General features: G+C 34.1%; 1 long non-coding RNA gene across 1 annotated transcript; it reads left to right on the top strand.

Moving 5' to 3' along the window:
* Nucleotides 1-3,331: 3,331 nt before the first annotated feature.
* On the top strand, nt 3,332-4,013 carry LOC148176491 (uncharacterized). Its single transcript, XR_015770090.1, has 2 exons — nt 3,332-3,452; nt 3,842-4,013. It is a non-coding gene; the product is annotated as an uncharacterized LOC148176491 (long non-coding RNA).
* The last annotated feature ends 5,910 nt before the right edge of the window (nt 4,014-9,923 follow it).

Here is a 9,923-nt window from a genome sequence, read left to right on the forward strand (position 1 = left end):
GTTTAGCTGCAACTTCAAATTGCAGTTTATAGCTGTCGAATGAAGTCGACCCATCGTAAGTCGGGGGTTTCATTTCTTTCGTTGTGGACAGACCGGTCCTATTTGGAACTTGACGCCTTAAGCGAAGTAACTCATTTTCCATGTGCTGTCTAAATCGCTCCAGATCTTTAACTTCTTCTTTGACGCCTTGTAGTTCTCCCTCAACGCCTTCAAGACGCTCTGCTACTTCTTCTTTGACGCCTCGTAGTTCCTCCTTGACGCCTCCTATGCACTCTTCTACTTCTTCTCTGACGCCTAGTAGTTCCTCCTTAACGCATCCTATGCACTCTTCTACCTCTTTTTGAATTTCATCGACCTTAACCATAATGGCTACGTTCATGTTTTGTTCCATGTCTTTAAGCTGGTTCAGGATTGCTGCATTCTCTGTTTGTCTTCTTTCTTCTTCTTCCAGTTTTTCTCTTTGTCTTCTTTCTTCTTCTTCTAGTTTTTCTTTTTGTCTTCTTTCTTCTTCTTCTAGTTTTTCTTTTTGTCTTCTTTCTCCATCTTCTAGTTTCTCTCTTTGTCTTCTTTCTTCTAAATTTGTCTCCAATTTTGCCATCATAGTGGTCATCAATTCTTGTAGCCCCTCCATTTCTGCGGCTTGCTGTCTGGTTTGAACAGGCATAAAAATTGTCCACAATCAGGTAACAATGTCACAGTCCGGTAATGTCACGAATTTTCCGATCGAAAATTCCAGAATTTTCTCGATAACAATGCTGGACGGGATCCCACTTCTGACACCAGTTGTCACGTTGGCCGAAAAATCAAAAGTCTCGCTTGTAACAATAACAATTTTATTGTGCACTATGAACACTTTCGTAATTCACAATTATACCACTTTACAGGACTTCCAAATACTAGACTATCTACAATCCTATCACTACTCCCCTATATACAGATATTCCCCTACCACTAGCCTAATGCTGGAGCGCTGCGAGAATATTCGGGAGTTCCGCGTATGAATAAGAATTATTCCACGAACCGCTCGCTCTAGAGCAGAGCGGAACGTTCCAGCGCTGGCGCTCGAAGCTTCCAGAATCTTCTCGTAACAATAGTAATGTTCCAAACAGGGTAAATGATTTTTGATATCGGAATCTTCTTTAAAAATTGCTGGTAACTGGTTGTAAATTTGAAATAAATCAATCGAAGATAAATTAATCAATTGAAATTTAATTTTATCCAGTAGATAAATTTTGGTTTCTTCAAAATACAAAATTTCTTGTAATAACTTTTTCTGTCTAATCACTTCACTACAACGATTACTGCTGCTGCTGCTGCTGCTGCTACCGTTATTGCTACTACTGCTAGTATCACTACTGTTATTGTTCATAGCAACACACACACACAAATAATTTGATTTAATTTGATTTATGGAAGATCATTTATATAACATTTCTCCCTCTTTTTTACTATCAGTTTTCATATAAAGATTATTATTTTTACCATTTTTGATGACAATAAATATTATACAATATGTATTTGAATAAAAATTTTGGTACAAAAAAATCTTGATCTTATTTCAAAGGTTGCAACTCTCAAATATATGAGCTGTCACACTATTTTTCATCATAAATTTTGGATCAGTCTCATTACGTATGCGAAAAAGAGATAGAGCATTGTCGAAAGAGGAAACTATATGAAAGATCATATTAAGACAAAAATCAGTCAGTGTTTCTACGTATAGAATGAATAAAGTGTCGAAGAGTGTTTCTGAAAATGGATCAATTTTGTTGTGAAGATGCAATCAAAATTTCAATAAGTAACATTGAGAATGATGCGTATTGTTCGTTTTCCGATTTTCTTCAAAAAATAATGATAACATCATCATCAACAACAACAACAACAACAACATCACCATCAACACCAACATCGAGAAAAGTGTCATCTATAAATTTTATATCGATCTTATTCTTACGTGCAACAGATACATCGATAAAAAAATTTCATTTTATAGTGTAATGAGTGAAATAAAAAAAATACATCTTTTGTATAATAAACTAAAAGTGATTATTCCCCCCATCAAATGGAGATTTAAAACCAAATGCAAAAAATGTAAAAAGAAAATGAAGACCATCAATTTACTGCGACGACTCCCGTAAGAATGATGGTGATTAAATTAGATCTTATTAGGTATGTAGTAGGAATAAATTTAGACCAATCATAATCATTATCAATAGGTACTTTATTTGTCATCTAGAAGAAAAAGAAGTTAGTTGTTAGCTAGCTAGCTAGCTGATAATATTGATGTGTTGGTGTCAGCTCTCTACGAAATAATTAATAATGAAGATTATCGTGTGTGACATCCAAGGATTTTGTATTCCTGAATTTATTCCGAAAGAGCTTACACTGTTCGACGGAAAACACATCAGCCATTACTTTTTCAAGTCTCCAACACCGTACCAATCACTTGATCCAGAATCGCGTCGACAAGTCAACTATTTAGAAAAATCGCATCACATGATACGATACACTTCAGGAATAATTCCATACCAAGAAATCGACAACATTTTAGGATATCATTTCGATTCCGAACATGGTGAGCGGGTCGATGTGATCTACGTTAAAGGAAGAATGAATGTAATTTTCTTAAAAGACTACTTCAAATATCACACCGACACCATTACATGGTCTCCTGAAATTATTAATATAGAAAAAGACGTCAACACCACAATTCAATGCATCGAGAAATTTCCAAAGGCCATTCCGTTCTGCATGTATCATGAATATGCTTCAGGAAATAAAAAACTATGTTTTTGTAGCGCCAATAATGCACATTATTTATATAATTGGATATGTAATAATAAAATTTATAAGAAATAAAATTTGTGTTTCGAACTTTTTTGTCACCTTCTACAAGCTTAATTAATACAAATTCATAATTAAAATGATAAAATTAGAAATATCAACGTTTGCGGTGAATGCAATATGCTTTCGTATCTGCAGGAAAACCACTTGCGGCTTTAATATCAACCTTAAGAATCGATTCGAAAGTCACTAACTTGGTTGATGGCACTTTAAAAATAATATTTAAATTACTACAACTACTCTGTACCTTGGAATTCAAATCATAGAGCTCCTTTAACCCTCTGGCCCCCTTTTTGTTGTTTCTTAAACAAACTTTAAATTACGTCGTAATTAATCTGACATCTGTTATAGCCAACTGGCATTGTGATTTGTAAAGATTTTTGTTGGAAATGCATTCCCGAAGTATCTTTTACCTTTCTGAGGGTAAATTGAGGTCTTTCGAACCCGATTTTTTCATTCGCAGACATGTAATTTTGAATCGTCTGGAAGTGGATGGCAACTTGATTCAATTTTATTTCTAACTCTCTCAATCGACAAATTCGTTAAAATATCAGCAGGATCAAATTCATACATGCCACAGTCGAGGAAGTTGAAGCACAAAAATAGAGGTAATAATATCAATGTCTTGATTTTAACACTAATATCTATATTAACATCATTTACCGCATAAAGATTGATTTAACACAATTTATTCGTTAGATTCGAATTTAAATTCAAATTATGAAATGTAGGTATTGTGAAAAATCGTATTCTGAACAGGCTATTTATCGCTTTATTGTTTATTTCAGCTTTAAAAATGGGTACGACAGAATACATTTAATTCAAATACATCACTTTGCACATTTAAAATTAATAAAAGCTTTATCAACTTTTGACAATAAACGATTTATTAGTTTGAATAAAATTAATTCACTTTCGTGGGGATCATTATTCAATTTATTCTAATCATCACATTGATGATCATTCTTTTGAAATATTGATAATATTTTTCTCACAGATCACTGCAACGATGAGGACGACGACGACGATGACTATAATAAGAAAAAATATAAGCTCCTTACCAAAAAACGCCAAACACGCTTTTCATATATGTAATTAGTTAAGTAATTCTTTATTGCTTATATTGCACGCCCTTTATTTTGAATAATAAATAAAACTTTATACTTTTATTTAATTTTATTTGTAAATAATATATTTACAAAGCAATAAATTGAAAAGAAGGCTTCCTTTTCCGTGGTCTTCCACGCCTTCGAATGGTCTCAGGATACTGTGAAGATATTCAAAAATAAATTCCTTGAATTGAAAATATATGAAAAAAGGAACTCACCTTATGGTAAATATGTAGGCCCCATGTATTGTTTATACAACCTACACTGCCTAGTTCACACCCTGATATATTGAGAATTTCAGCATCTTCAGGGAGTTTTTCAAGAGACACCAAGACAAACTGATAAAGATAGGTTAAAATAAAACATAAATATATTATATAAAGATCATAAACTTACAAATTTAAGATTAGGCCATCGGTTTCTAATAATTGATTTGACTTCTTCTCTTGTTTGCGTATTCATTTTGAATACTTGTAAATTACGGAAGTTCAATTGGATTTATATTTGCACGCACCACCCACTCACACACCTCTTATCGAATTCAAAATTTGCGCTAAAAATATGACAACTACTAATGTTGATCGATTTGCAGATTCCTGCATACATTAGACGACCTGCAGAATTTTTTTTTTTCATTAATTTATTATTATATATATACTCGATCGCTATAATAGTGTCATTGCCCATACACTTTTTACATATTTCCAGAAAATTTTTTAATCGATAATACAGATTTCTACCACACCACGATGGATAGATGGCGTGCACTCCATCATTTTTAAATATCCCGCTACAGAAAATCGTACATACGACCCACCAAAAAAGTCTCATAAAAAATACAAGCAGCGACTGAAAATCTCAAACACCTTGTTTATACCCTGCGAACTATTTTAAATTTTTGTCTTGTTTGAAAACATCTAGTTTGGTCTGTTATCAATGTTTGCGGTTATTCCGAGAAACGCGGAAATCAGACCAAATGACCACACCCAAATAACGAACTATTTTACATGTTTTTTCCGAGAAATTATAATATTTCTTTCCGAGACATTGCAATTTTTTCCGAGAAGCGCACTCAAATTTTTTTGAAATTTTTGCTGTCTCTAGCGCCCTCTATGATTGTCACCCAAACCGTCACCGCCATCTTGATCCTCTACCAGCTGTCACAATTAAAGACGCCATCTTGAACGATCAAATGTCAAATCTACAGCCATCTGTCAATTCAAAATTCTCGCCGCCAGCTGTCAAATTTCCACCGCCATCTGTCAGATTTTTAAATTTCCCGCCGTTTAGCCGCGCACGCGCAAATTGAACTGTTTATCGGCTCGCGGCGCCTCCAACCGGCTACACATTTCAATTTCCCGCCACCAGCTGTCAAATTCCCACCGCCATCTGTCAAATTTTTAAATCACCCGCCACCTGATTGGCAGATGACCAGCAATACGCCGGAAGAGCCGCCGACACCATCTGTGCGCCTGATTGGTAGATGACCAGCAATACATCACCGGACGGGCGCTCGAGATTACGACTTCCGGTCTAGAACCGGCTTTGTTACACTACTGATTCGGGCTACATCACACCCGAAAATGTTCCCGAACATCTACTAGTGAAATTATAATAAATAACCTGTTAACATCTTCAGATCCATTAATTTCCGGCCTATGTCCTCAATGGTCAAATTTTCCTCTGGAATTGACAAAGGAAGCAAAGGAACTTTTAATTCCAGCCATTGCCGGAAATGTCGATTATGAAATTAAATATTTCGATATAGAAATAAATTAGAGTAGGCATAGTTTATGTATTTTTTCTGTAATTAGCACATTATTTATTTTTCTTATTTATATTTTTACTTGTGAGTTTTTAGTTTGTGTAGTTGTTAGTTTCTTTATTAAAACTATTCAAAAAATTTATCGTAGATTTATTTACTTAAAGTGTGTCTTAAGCTATGAATTTTAGATTGCGCATAATAAAAATTACATCTGATTTCCATTCAGAAAATAACAAATTTTTTAATACTTTTAAGAGTTGCGCACTGTTGTCCAAAGTTAGTGATTTTTTTATTCGGAATCGAATGAAACCATTTGTAGATTGATACGACGATCCGTTCTCAAAAAATATAATTTTGACCGCTATTCTACAGTTTCAGATCACTGTGCGACGCTGAGAACTATACTGGTCATGCTTTCCGACGAACTTTATACGATTATGGCAAACAGTGGTATGAGTATGAGTATGAGAGGTATGAAACGTCAGGTGGGATGGAAATCTTCGACTGTGGCTAGTGGGTATATTGAAGAATCCACCTCAAAGAAAATAGTTGTTTCCAAACGCATTGCTGGTGTTCTGAACACATCGGTTGCTAAATCAACTTCATCAAGAGCTATGGACGTTCAACAGAAGAATGAAAATGAAAAAGCTTCTACTAGTTATGAATTAGAAACAATAGTTTAATTGTAGTTTTCATATTAATTTATGTTATAAATAAAAATTGGTCCTGACATTTCACTATTTTAGGTAACATACCTAGACAACTTTATACCTTTAGTGTTTTAAAGACCCCTTTTTGCACGCTTTTGCGTGTTTTAATTTAGGATTATGATGGATAGGATAATATTGACGTTTTTTGATTTCCTTACTGTTTTTGTCTTTACACTCTGTTTCACGATCTTATCCCGATCTCCCATAAAAGCGTTCAGAGCAAGAAATGAAGTACGTTTATGGTTTTATCTCTTTCTATCTGATAACTGAAGCTAAAGCAAACCAAGAACGTATAGCAATAAGATTGTGTTTCTCTCTGTTCTTTTCCAATTTAAGAAGTAAAGAGAGACGGAAGCTCTCAAATATGCCGAGTGTTAGATCAGTTCTCAGGGTGCAACTAGGGATGCTAACACCGACAACAATAGGACACAAAAATCACTAAAGAATTGCACAAAATTTACTCTAAGAAAACATAAAAAAATTTACCTCCATGTAAGTTCACTTAAGTACCTGAGGGATTAGTACGGGTGACTCACTGAACCTGACTTATAACAAAATAATGAAAATTTAAATTTTTAAAAATAAAGTAATATTTGACAGCGTACTGTCAAATACAGACAGAGCGGGATGTCGGTACTTGAACCATACTCTTAAATTTTTATGAGAAATCGGGATAAGTTGGTGAAATAGACTGTACGTCATTGGAAACTACTGAGAATTCGTCAAACAACAAAATGATGTTGAAATGCGCTGCACATGGTTAATGCAAGTAGACTGAACGAGACCACTGTAGCACAAACTTACCATAAAAATGATAAAAATTTTCTTGGAAATGCAAAGAACTGATTTGTAATTAAATATTCTTTTGTGCAACGATTGGAGAATATTACTGAATGTCGTGTTATGTGATAATTTTCCCGCTTTTCTATGTCCTCGGTCTATTTTTTGCCTACATTTTAAAAGTTCTTGTTTTCTTGGAGTCGTTGTAATTTTTTTAATGTTATTGAACTTTCTTTAGAATTTCAAAAACTGAGAAAAAAGTAGCTAAGAATTAAATTAGAAAGTTTCAGAAAACACTTCCTAAAAACATTTTGAAAATGTAGTCAGTCTATTCACAATTTTCATAAGAGAACCTAAGAAAATGAACATCTAAAAGCACAAGTGTAGTAATTTAACGTTTTTTTTTATAAACATTTTGAAGGTTTCTATTAGGCACATTTTCCTAAAACGGTTAAGTTAGTCAATCGTCATTAAAGTGTCACCTGTCATCAAGTAATTTTTTATGATTCCTAATACCTGAATCAATTCACAAAACAGTGTTGTAACAACAGAAAATCAATGCTGAATGTAACTCTTAAAGCACCATACCGCGTTACCTCAAAACGACCAGAATTCTTTGATGGGTCTTTATTACGACGTTTACATTTTACAAGTATTATAATAATAATAATAACAATAATTATGTCTGTTTTCTTCATTTTTATTTACATTCATGCTTATTGCATTTTTTTTTGTTTCTTTTCTAGTTCTTTTGTTTCTTTCTTTAAAATTCATATTAAAGTTTTATTTTTAATATTTTTTGTAATTCTTTTAGTTTCGTTTTGTTTTTTAGGTTTATAACGGTACAAAGTAGCATTTAAAGATTTTTGCAAAATCCTAGCGGTCATTGCGCTGTTTTGAGTTTAGATTTGTTATGCTCTGTTGACGGGACTAGAGAGTCTCCTAAAGTAACACTTCTTTTAAAGGTCCAACGTAATTCAAGAATTGCTGAAATAATGCATTAGTTTGATTTTTTTGGGACCAAGCAACCACTACATACATCTGTTACCCGCTCTAGGGGTGGCTGCCTGCTTACCACTCACGTCAGTGTTAGTGTCCATGTTCTGGTTCTATGTTTTATTTGTTTAATTCTGGCTATCTTTCAATATTGCGCTAATTATTTTCAATTTTCACATTTGTAAACAATCCGTATAACCTCACTTTTGACCACTTTCATCTAGGTCAACTAGTTACTTAGGGTATGGTAGGTTGGCAGTACTGTTCTTTGTGACGTAGTTCTCCTTGTTTATAAAGTCCGTTTTTTTTTAAAACCACCAACACCGCAATCTTCCCCTGCATTACAACCGGCAACGTTGCCTAGGGAGATTTTTGGTGAGAAAATAGTTGTCAAATTTTTGACATTTCTCAAAATTAGGCAGTGTTTTCGTTAAAAACGTTTCTTTTACAGCCTGTTGGATTGCAAGTCAAATGATTTAATAGTGAAAAGACTCGGCACAGCCTGAAAGGCCGTTTTGTGTAATCAAATTGTCAATTAGGCAGCTAACCTATTTCATTTTATCGTCGTCACCATCGACGACGTTGCCGGTTGTAAAGTGGTGGGAGAGTGCGGTGTTGGTGGTTTTTAAAAAAAAAAACGGACTTTAGAGAGTTATTGCGTATCGGATCGGCTTTGGTCTGGAACTTTGACAAGTAGATTTCTACTTGCTTGAATGCAACCTGTGCTAAGTTGTGATCTACCGTAGAATCGTCGTTCATGTGAGCCATCCTTTTGTTGTTGGAATATTTTTAGACAAAGGTTCACTTGCAGTGCAAGCCGATTACTGTTTTTGCGACCAAATTTTGTGATTTTTGGAGCACCACGTTTCACCCTCTTTAAAGCCGCCCTCCAGCAAAAGCTTCTTCTTTTTTTCTTCTCTTCTTTTGCGTTCTTCCGTTTCATTGCACGAGTTACGCTGCTACCACACTATTGTGAACCTCTTCATCGATGCGTCGTCGCCCCAGGGCCAACCCGGATGTTCAACTGTTTTTTTTTTTGGGTTATGTCGGTTTTCCTTCAAGTCTTCTTTTAGTTGTTCTATTGGTTCTTTGGCTGTTTATTTAGTTCTACTTTTAGTTCTTCTTTCGGATCTTCTTAGTTTTTCTTTTGGTTCTAATGGTTTTCCTTTCAGGTCTCCTTCTGGTTTTCTGTTGTTCTATCAATTTTTCTAAAACTGTGCGTTCTTCTGCCGTTTTTTTTTGCTTGGTTTTTCTTTTGTTTTTATTTAGGTTGTTTTAGCATATCTTTTAAAACTGTGTTTTTTTGTCATTTTTCAAATTGAATCTGGGTTCGGTTCTTCATTCGGATGTTTTTTTTAGATTCATCAGTTTTCTTTTGAGTATTTTTTAATTTTTCATGAGATTGTTCTATAGATTTATTTGACAGTTTTTTACAGGTGTCTCAGAACTCGCGCCGTAAAGAAAAAAACAAAATTTGTCTAATTGTAATTTTAATAGTATTCGAATACGGATAAAAAATTGACAACGAATTTTGAAAGCTTATTCGAGAAGTGAAGTAAAAGGCTATCCTAATTTCCTAGGCAATGAGAGTGTAATATTCATCTGCCCAATGGATGATAGAATGTGTTCATAGCTACCGAATTTCAAATTCTGTTCAGTTTCGGTATCGGCTACCGTTTTTTGCCTTATTTCGATTATTTTTTGAGCTAAAAATTTTAG

This window comes from Gnatocerus cornutus, chromosome 4 (genome assembly GCF_029298725.1).
Source record: "Gnatocerus cornutus isolate USDA-ARS CGAHR chromosome 4, icGnaCorn1.1, whole genome shotgun sequence".
Taxonomy (NCBI): domain Eukaryota; kingdom Metazoa; phylum Arthropoda; class Insecta; order Coleoptera; family Tenebrionidae; genus Gnatocerus; species Gnatocerus cornutus.